Genomic DNA, 6,335 nt, shown 5'->3' on the forward strand with positions numbered 1-6,335 from the left:
GCACAGTGCAGTTCCCTGACTCTCTCCCAGCAATTTCTCCAAGGTTTGGGACACATACAGATGCACAAATCCTGGAGTGGGTCACAGTCCTGGGAAGGTTTGGGTTGGAGGGACCTAAAACCTCAACCTCTTCCAACCCCTGCCAGGTGGGCAGGGACATCTTCCACTGTCCCAGGTTGCTCCAAGCCCTGCCCAGCCTGGCCTTGGACACATCCAGGGATCCAGGGACAGCCACAGCTTCTCTGGGCACCCTGTGCCAGGGCTCCATCACCCTCACAGGGAAGGATTTCTCCCTAATATACAACCTAAATCTTGGGCAGGGCATGCTCTTCCCATAGGATTCCGATGATAAACTCCTTTAAACCCTTTAAACTCTTTCAGTTTAAAGCCATTCCCCCTCATCCCTGCACTGTCGGTGGAAAAAGTCACTCTCCCTCTTCTTTTATGAACTCCCTGGAAGTACTGAAAGGTCACAGATTGGACTTGACTTCCTCACTTCTGTTGGGTCATCAGGCAATGCCAAGGCTGCAGAAGTACTCCTGGAAAAGTGGAATATGGATGAGCTGAGAAATTGATGTGAGGGGTTGGAGACTGCACAGGCACAGCCAGGGGAGAAAGTCCTGCTCCGACCTCTGATCTCATCCCAGCAGGAACATCCAGCAGGAGCAAAGGCACAAGCAGTAGGTGTCAGAAGTGGTGTTTAAGGTCCCTTCCAACCCAAAGCATTCCAGGATTCCATGATTCACCCACTCGCACAGGGCTGAGCCCTCAGTGGCTGGATCTGAGCTCCTGCACAGACTTTGCCCTCTGAACCCTTTGGGAAAGGCACAGCCTGTGCCAATGGGGCAATCTGGGAAGCCAAGGGTGACTCCCTGGATGGCAAACACTGCTCAGAATATCCCAAACACCCTTCGTGTCCTCTCCTGCCCTGATACCCTGCTGACACCCCCAGTTCTCTGCTTTGTTTCTGTTTATTGCCAGGCTTTTCCTCTCCAATCCACAGCAGCGTGGCAGTTCCTGGCTTTCCAGGCAGGTGAGAGGGACGAAGGACACCATCCATTCCCAGGAAAGGCATTTATTCTGCAGAAACTCCTTTCCCGCTGTCTGTACAATTGCTGGTCCATCTGAGCAGCAGATTCCTACCTCTAGGAACTTAAAATTCCCCCAGACTGACAGAAGGCTGGGAGATAATTAAATACTGAGAAATCCTAGGGAAAAAAATACGGTGGGGATGGGGAAGAGACTGAGCCAAATGAGTGCCTTGGCTGTCATGTGAGCTGAGAAAACTCCTGCTCCACGTGGCAACCTGTGAGTGCCAAGAGCAAAAGGACATGCAGGAAGGGAACAGGGACACACTGGCTCTCTGGGAAGAGATAATATTATGAAGGGGGGAGGCAGAGGTCAAGAAAGTGGGCTACAAATGCAGGGGCTCATTAGTTCTGCTGCTTATGGAACAACTGCCTGGAATCACCTTCATTGCTGGCTGCTGAAACAGCAAAGTTTAGCTCAAAATGTCACAAACCTCTCCAGAACCCTGGGAAAGCAAAACACTTTTTTTTTTTTTTTTTTTTTTTTTTTAAACAAGCAACAAGGCAGGGAAAGGGCCCAAAAAAGCAGGAACAATGTCCTTCCCCAAGAGCTGGGAAAACGAGCAAGGGCAGGGTCTGACCACTCGATGTCTGGGGGCTCTGCCAATTCCAGGGACATGTTCAACACCCTGCAGTTGTGACCTGGAGCCACCACCCTGCAGGGCTTCCAGCTCAGAACTCAGACACAACCTGGCCCTGGCCCAGCTACTGCTACAAACTCAAAGTTACCCAAATTACTCAGGCTACTAACCGAGATGCTCAACAAGGAATATGAGCTCTGGGGGATCAAAATTAAGGGATAGAACAATGAGATAAGGCAGCCTTGGCTTTGTGAAGGAGGAGATTAGAAAGAGTCAACATTCCAGGTCCCACCATTCTGTGTTCTACAAGTATTTGGCACACTCACTCTCAATATGTCATAGATTCCCAGAATGGTTTGGGTTGGGAAGGATTTTAAAGCCCATACCATCCCACCCCTGCCATGGGCAAAGACATCTTCCACCATCCCAGGCTGCTCCAAGCCCTGTCCAACCTGGCCTTGGACACTTCCAGCGATCCAGGGGCAGCCACAGCTTCTCTGGGCATCCTGTGCCAGGAAATATTCTCTCTCCATGTTTCTTGTTGGCTCCTTCAGGCACTGGAAGGCCATAATTAGACCATCCCAAAGCTTTTCCTCTCCATGCTGAACAATCCCAGCTTTCCCATCCTTTCCTCTGAGCAGAGCTACTTCATCCCTGTGCTCACCCTGGTGCCTCCTCCAGACTCTCTCCAACAGCTGAGTTGTACTTTGGGAACAGGTTGCTCCTCTGCCAATCCTCCTACTCCTTTCTGTCATTTCCCTGTTTTCCTCTGTTTCCAGCCACCCATTTTGACCTTCACTGGCTTCTCCTCCCTATCTCTCTGAGTTTTTGGGCAGTAAATTTTCTTGGCTGCTCCTTCTCCTTCCTGGTCCCCAAAACCCCTAAGAGCTGTGTCTGTTAGCTGAGCAGCATCTCCCAGCCCCCTGCCAGGCCTGACACAGCCTGTTCCCACTGACAGGGAGCGTCTGGCAGCTCCCTGGGAGCCACCTGCCTGTGCGAACACCCCAGAAATCAGAGCATTCCCTGCTCCCTGCACAATCCAGCATGCACCAGAGAGAGCCACCAGCTGGAATCACTGTGAGCACAGAAATGAGGGTTTGTGGGGTTCCCAAATCCTGGCCTGGTCCAGGTCAGTGGGACAGTGCTGTCCTTCCCACCTGGGATCCCTTCCCTCACAGCTTTCAGTCCTACAGCTCAGCCAGCACCAGCATCATCCCAACCTGGCCAGGATGAAGCTGCTACTCTGGGATACCTCTGGGTGGTACATCTGGGTGATTTATTCTTTTCTCCATGCAGCTTTCCCAGCCAACCTCTGAGACCGCCTGGAGACAACTCCTCACCTTGGGAGGGGATGAGGGACCTTTGTGTGCCAACCTGGACTTCATGTCCTGGCTGACAGGGAGACACCAAGCACAGCAGCTGTATAACATCTGGAAGCCATGGGATCTGCTGTGGAACAAACCCTCTGGGGAGCTTTGACAGGAGCAAACTCCTCACTCCAGCACTGCCCTGCTGATGGAAAATCCCATCCCTGCAGCAGCTCCAAGGCTGAATCCAGTGTGTGCTGCTTGTTGGCTCCAGCACCTGGGTGGCCATGGCAGCAGCAGGATCCATCTGTCCCTCTTCAGAGGGAAATCTAAAGGTGTAGAGGCTTCTTTCCAAAGGAACTGCGTCCCAAAGAGAGTATCTCAATGCTCAAGTTTTCCAGAGATGGGGAATGAAACCTTGTGTCAGGCTGAAAGAAACAGAATAGCAATAGCTGCTAAATCACAACCAGGCAGAGATTTTTTTGTTAACTCCTGAAATGCTGTTTGGAGTCAGCCTCCCCTTGGGTTTCTCCACACCACAACACCCACTCCTAACTACACAAATTTGGCATGGGCAGGTGCTACACCTGCATCTCCCATGGTGTTCCCTGGTACAGGTTCATACAGAGGGGGCCAAATCCTGCTGCTCTCTGCTGTCACTCCTTGCAGCTCCTCTGGCACAGGCCACTTGTCTTGGGTTTTGCTAATCCTGGACCTGGACTCCAGCTAGGGCTAAATACAGCAGCCCCAGTCCAGCCTCTGCCCCAGAATCCACCCACCACCCCGGTGGGAAAGACAGCAGTGAATCAACCAACCCCCACGTGTTTGTCAGGTCTTCCCTATCACTTCCCTCTTGACATTTCCATAATCCTGCTGTGCCTGCAATTAAGAACTTCAACAAAACGCCCGCTGCTCTCCTCCTCCTCCGCAGCACAGAGTAACAAAGCTGCACAGGCACCAACTCCTGCTGAAACGAAGCGAGCAAAATGAGCAGCCGAGGTCAGAGGCTTTTTCACAGCTGCCGAGGGATGCGAGAGATAAAAGGCCACGGGTGTCAGAATTTCCTCCTCGGGTTGTGCAAGTGCAGCACGCAGCCCGATTACATATTTATTTCTGGGGAGCTGCTCTGATAGCATCTGTCAGAGCTCACTGCAGGGCTGGGAGCTGTGCGAGGCAAACCACGCTGAGCCCTCCTGCCTCCCAGCCAGCACCAGGCAGCCACCGGGAGCTGCCTCCTGAGGTTGGAGCAGCCATTCCTGGAGGAAGCCAGGGCCCCAGGAAGCCTCAGCTGCCTGAAGAGGTTCAGGCATACCTTGGGTTCAAGAAGAAGGCTCCAGCTTATTCCAGTGCCTGTTCTTTTCCTCTGGACTCAAACACAGGGATGGGATTAAGAGCAGTCTCCAGATTTTCACACCATGGGTTCTGCATAAAGAGATGTCCTCCAGTGCAGCATGTTCCTCGTGGAAGGGGTTGTCAGGCATTGGAAGGGGCTGGTGGAGTCCCCATCCCTGCAGGTGTCCAAGGAAGGCCTGGGTGCTCTGCGCTGGTGACAAGGTGGGGATGGGACACAGGTTGGACTCGGTCTTGGAAGACTTTTCCAACCTCAGTGGTCCTGGGATCCCACAGCCTGGGTCAAATGTACTTGGCACATTTGGGGAGGGTGTCCCTTCTCTCTGGAGCAGCTTGGGAAGGGCTTACAGAGCCAGCAGGGTGCCCAACATCAGTGGCTCTAAAATGTTCAAACCCAGGCACACCCAAATGTTCGACACCACTTGTAGCATAACTGGTCCTGTGCGTGAACCAGATCTCATCCTTCCCTCCCCAAACAACTTCACTCGCCCTTCTAAGTGACCTAAACACCTCTCCAGGAGCCCTGACTGCTCCTCCTCACCTGGTTCCCTGCAGCAATGATTACTTCTCCCTGCTTGCCATCTTCTCAAATTCCTCAAATCCCCCCTGGTTCTAACTGCCCAATGTAATTGTGTCACACACACATCTTGCCAGCTTAATTCCATACTGATAAATGTCTTAACTTCAGATAATGAGTGGGGAGAGCCAGGACCAATAACTGCTCATTATTTCCCCATTATTTTTGCTTTGGTGCTGTGTAAATTAGCCGAGGAGCTCTGCACTCCCCTATTTTGACAATTCAATGGCAGCAGCCATTTCAGCAGTTGCTTTAACAATTCTAATTTGCCAGGTTTATTTCCAAGGAATTCTGCCACCAGCAATTTGTCTATTTGCTCGCACACCCTTTGGCATTCCTTCTGCAAGGCTCTGCCTGCACATCCTGCTACACAGGCTCCGGACTTTGCCAGTTTCCATCCAGTGAGCCTCATTCTGCAGAACACAAAGGAATCGTGATTAAAGAAAAATCCAAAAATCACAACTGCAAACTAAAAAGACCAAGTGAAATCTTTGAATGGGTCCTTTTTGCAGAGGATTAAAGGAGAAAAAGGAGTCCCGTGTCTCACTCAATTATGTCTTATCTGTTTTGGGGCTGCAATATGGGTTTGAATAATTTGTCAGAGTGGGATGAGCATATCCATTATTTATGTATTTATCAGTTTTGGAGAGTTACCTGATGGCCATTCTGCTCCCTGGAGCTGCCAATCAGCTGAGCTCGACTGCAAAGAATCATGGAATGTCCTCAGTGGGAAGGACACATGGAGATCGTGGAGTGTCACTCCTGGCCCTGCACAGACACCCCAACAATCCCACCCTGTGCATCCCTGGGAGCATTGTCCAAATGCTCCTGGAGCTCTGGCAGCCTTGGGGCTGTGCCCATTCCCTGGGAGCCTGTTCAGTGCCCCAGCACCCTCTGAGGGAAAGAACCTTTTCCTGATATCCCACCTAAACTCCCCTGACACAACTCCAGCCATTCCTGGGGAGCTGGGGTCCTGGGATCAAGCCCCTCATGCTGGGAACAGCAGCTGTGATACAGCCTCACAGAGATGAAGAATTCCAGAAATGGACCACCCTTAGGAGCTGCTGAAAGACTCACAGAGCAAAAAGGTCTTGTTGGAAAAGCCTCAGGGCTGACACTCGGTGTTGAACTCAACACTCCCCAGTGCAGAAACAAAACAAAAACACATACAAAAATTATGCAAAGCAAAGGAGATTTTGCACCTTGGAAAGGCAGATCCCTCTGGAAGTCCGTGTTTATGGCCGCCATAGGGGACTGGAGCACCTCCCCTATGGAGACAGGCTGGGAGAGCTGGGGCTGCTCAGCCTGGGAAGGGGAAGGTTGTGTGGAGACCTCAGACCCACTTAGAGTGTCTGCAGGAGCTACAGGGAAGCTGGACAGGGACTTTTCATCAGGAACTGGAGTGCCAGGAGAAGGGGGATCAAACTGAAAG

This window comes from Cinclus cinclus, chromosome 10, assembly GCF_963662255.1.
Source record: "Cinclus cinclus chromosome 10, bCinCin1.1, whole genome shotgun sequence".
NCBI classification, from domain to species: domain Eukaryota; kingdom Metazoa; phylum Chordata; class Aves; order Passeriformes; family Cinclidae; genus Cinclus; species Cinclus cinclus.